This window comes from Corvus brachyrhynchos, unplaced genomic scaffold (assembly GCF_000691975.1).
Source record: "Corvus brachyrhynchos isolate BGI_N302 unplaced genomic scaffold, ASM69197v1 scaffold172, whole genome shotgun sequence".
NCBI lineage: Eukaryota > Metazoa > Chordata > Aves > Passeriformes > Corvidae > Corvus > Corvus brachyrhynchos.
In genome coordinates, this window is record NW_008236760.1 from 123056 (window position 1) to 127388 (window position 4333).

General features: G+C 46.3%; 1 pseudogene; it reads right to left on the reverse strand.

Moving 5' to 3' along the window:
* Positions 1-3808, reverse strand: part of LOC108444891 — a 7042-nt pseudogene extending 3234 nt beyond the window's left edge.
* Between the last annotated feature and the right edge of the window lie 525 nt (positions 3809-4333).

The following is a 4333-nucleotide window of genomic DNA, read 5'->3' on the forward strand; positions in this document are numbered from 1 at the left end:
ACTGGGTTTGTGATTGTTTGCTGTTACTGCCATAGTTATTGTTGTTTTGTTTGACTGGTTATATATATAATAGTAAAGAACTGTTATTCCTATTTTCCCACATCTTTGCCTAAAAGCCCTTGATTTCAAAATTATAATAACTCGGAGGGAAAGGGGTAACATCTGCCATTCCAAGGGAGGCTTCTGCCTTCCTTAGCAGACACCTGTCTTTCAAACCAAGACACTGGTCATCATCAGAAGGATCATTCGATTGATGATCTACATTCTGGTCATCATTTGGAGGTTGCCTTGGAGGTTGCCTGTTCTGCTTCTGGTGCCACAGGTCAGGGCGAATGCATCTTTCAGGTAGCCATCGTACCCAGGTATCTGTGGAAACGCAAGCATACCCCAAGCAATAAGCTGATACGGGCCTTCCCACTTGTTAGTGAGCAGGTCCCATACCCAGACTTTCCCTCGAGGCAGGTGCGTCTCGCCTGAAGACTGTGATGAGAGAAAATGATTCAAAATAACAGGATTATTTGAATTTGGTGGCACTGTAAGATGATTAATTGTATAAAAAGCTTTTTCTAATCGGCTCTGTGGGGTTTCTCCATGCATTCCCCCTTTTTGTTTCTCTAAAAAACTCTTCAAAGTGCCTTGAACGCGTTCAACAATGGCTTGGCCGGTAGGAGAGGCCGGTAGGGGAATGCGGAATACCCAAAGTATGGTTCTCACCCCATAAGTGCAAAAACTGCTGCGTCTTCTGAGAGACATAGGCAGGGCCATTATCGGTCCTCACAGAAGAAGGCACACCCAAAATCGATAAACCCAATTCCCAATGGACAATGACATCACGACCATTCTCTCCAGTATGAGCAGATGCCCACATAGCTGAGGAGAAAGTATCAATAGACACATGCACATACTTAAATCTGCCAAATTCAGAAATGTGTGTTACATCAGTCTGCCAAACCTGCAAGGCTTTTAGGCCTCTGGGGTTTACCCCCACTGACAGAGGTGCAGCGAGCCCGTGACAGCACAAGTGCTGACAATGCCTCGAGCCTCAGTTGGCGTTAAATGGAACTGCTTTTGCAAGGTATGTGCACTTTGATGGAAAAAACTGTGCGATGCCTTGGCTTGTGCAATTTTGCCAGGCTAAAGCACTACCCACGCAGGGTTAGCTAGCATATCAGCCCTGGCATTACCTTCTGGTATGAAACCTGGCAAATTGGTGTGACTCCAAATATGCAGAATGTAATATGGGTGAACTCGAGCTTGAATTGCACACCACAAAGTTTTCAATAATGAAAACAGATCCACATTATTGACTTCCTTCAGAAGTGAACAATCTGTGTTGAGTTATATCTGCTATGTAAGCAGAATCAGTGACCAAATTCACAGGTATTTGAGAGAACTGCTGAAAAGCCATGGCAACAGCCCTCAGTTCAACCAGTTGGGCTGAGCCTGACTCGTGGCCTTCCAGCACCTGCTACTCAGATTCCTCCTTTCAGGTAACAATGGCCTTCCCAGTTTTCCCTGAACCCATCGGTGAAGATGGTGAGTCCTTGCACTAGCACCCAACTATTTTTTGGCCGCAAGGTGAAGCTTGTCGATTTTGCCATTTGCAGTAATTTATGGCTGGGCAGATGATAAGCAATCTGCCCCAAAAAGATCTGCAGTGCACTTTGCAAAGGAGCGCTGTTAGTAAGGCTCCACTCAAAGTGTTCCTGCTGTACTGGAAGAACAATTGTTGCAGGATCTGCTGCCATTAATTGCAAACATAAAGGGTTGGGTCACTGTTTATTCCATTGGCCAATGATACCTGTAGGATGAGGATCTGGAGTGGTAATTGTCTTGGGGTGACCTTATGATGTGTATCCCATATCGCTGCCTATGCCCAGAAATTAATTATTGGCCTTTCTATGCCTCTGAACTGAGCCTGAGAGGGGGAAGAAAAAAACTGAGCAAAACTTTCTCAAAGCAGTTTGTTTCAAAGCAGTTTGCGGCTTGTTCAAGGTCAAGTAGAGATAGTGACTTTTCCCCCCCCAGCTGCGGCAGGGGAGCAAGGAAGCACCCGGCTTGCTGCTTTCGAGTCAGCTTTTGGCCAGTTGTTTTTCAGTTTCTTGTTCTCCGGAGAGAGACTGAGAGTTGGATTTTGCTTTTCCTTCTCTGGAATTCTGGATTTTCTCCCTTTTCTACTGGACTGCTTTTAACCTCAGGGCACATCGGGAGGACTTTCCATCGGGCACAGAGGGCCTGGCCCTGGCCCAAGCCCCCGCTCCGAGGAGACCAAAGGGAGGACTCTAACACTTTCCCAGGTTTTTCCTCTACAGCGAAAGATTTTACCATTTAGCCTTATTTTCCTTTCCCGTGTGTTTGTTAAATAAATAGTTTTATCTTCTTCACTTTCCTTCGAGGAAAATTTTTTTTTCCCCGAACCTGGTGGGGGAGGGGTGGTTGTGCCTTCTCTCAGAGGATATATATTTCTAAATTTGGCCAAACCGGAACAGTAATGAAAACAGTGATAACAATGGAGGGATCCACTCAATAAACCTGGCGAGCAGAAACAGTCTGTTGTAGCTCCTCCAGGGCTTGTCGCCCTTCAGGAGTCAATTTTCGAGGTGAATTCAACTCGGGGTCCCCCTTTAAAATATTAAAGAGCGGGGAAAGTTGTGCTGTGATTAGCCCTAAATAAGGACGTAACCAATTGATGACACCCAGCAATTTCTGAGCATCATTCAAGGTCTTAATAGAATCGGAGAATTGCACCTCTTGGTGTTGTATGGTTTGATCCAGAATTGTGACTCCTAAATATTTCCAAGGAGGATGATGTTGAACTTTCTCCAGAGCCACTTGCAATCCATGCGAGCAGAAACAGTCTGTTGTAGCTCCTCCAGTGCTTGTCGCCCTTCAGGAGTCAATTTTCGAGGTGAATTCAACTCGGGGTCCCCCTTTAAAATATTAAAGAGCGGGGAAAGTTGTGCTGTGATTAGCCCTAAATAAGGACGTAACCAATTGATGACACCCAGCAATTTCTGAGCATCATTCAAGGTCTTAATAGAATCGGAGAATTGCACCTCTTGGTGTTGTATGGTTTGATCCAGAATTGTGACTCCTAAATATTTCCAAGGAGGATGATGTTGAACTTTCTCCCGAACAGAGCAGTGAGCAGCTGAGGCTGTATTCTCAGCAGCTCGTCCCGAGTGGATGCTGCCACCAGTATATCATCCATGTAATGGTAGCAGTATGCCTCAGGAAACTGCTCACAAACTCCAGACAAAGCCTGAGCAACATACCATTGGCAGATAGTCGGGCTGTTCTTCATGCCCTGAGGTAGAACCTTCCATTGATATCTCTGCACAAGTTCAGCATTGTTAACTGCAGGCACAGTAAAAGCAAATTTTGGGTTGTCATCCGGATGCAGAGGAATAGTCAAAAAGCAATCCTTCAAATCAATGATCAGGGTTTCCCACCCTGCTGGGATCATGGTGGGTGAGGGCATACCAGGATGTAATGACCCCATACTTTCCATCACTGCATTGATTTGTCAGAGATCCTGTCACTATCTCCATTTCCCTGATTTTTTCTTAATTACAAAAACAGGAGTGTTCCAGGGACTAGTAGAAGGCTCAAGATGTCCCTGTTGCAATTGTTCCCGAACTAACTGGTGAAGGGAGACCAATTTCTCTTCTGGTAGGGGCCACTGGGGTATCCAGATGGGTCCGTTCACTAGCCACCGCAAAGGCAGCATATATACTCTGTGCTCTTCAGCACAGTGGCCCCCATCAAAAATTTGTCCCAATCCGTACCTCCCAGGCTGCCAACACATCCCGCCCCCAGAGGTTAAGCGGAGCTGCAGTGACATAGGGCCAAACTGTAGCTGTTTGTCCCTCTGCATTTTTTATCACCACAGGTCGTTCACTTAAATAGCTCTTTGTGGTTCCTCCCAACCCTGCGATGGCTGATCCCACAGGAGCTAAAGGCCACGCAGGAGGCCACGCAGAGAAGGAGATGATTGTCACATCAGTGCCCGTGTCGATCAAACCTCGGAGCTGAATCTGGGGCGGATGGGCATCTGGCCGGATTAGGGTACACGTCATCTGTGGCTTTTGGCTGGAGATGTTTGTGGTCAAGAAGATCTGCGGAAGTCCTGTAGATCCAAAACCACCATCTCCACGACTTCGTTGTTCTGTTCTGGGGACACATGACTTAAAAGGCACAAGTTGAACAATACGCATCTTTTCAGGAATAGTAACGGGGAGGTGGGTGTGGAAACCATAGCACAAATCTGGCCTGTAAAATCAGCATCAATAACTCCTGGGTGTACAAAGATCCCTTGAAGGGTGACACTAGA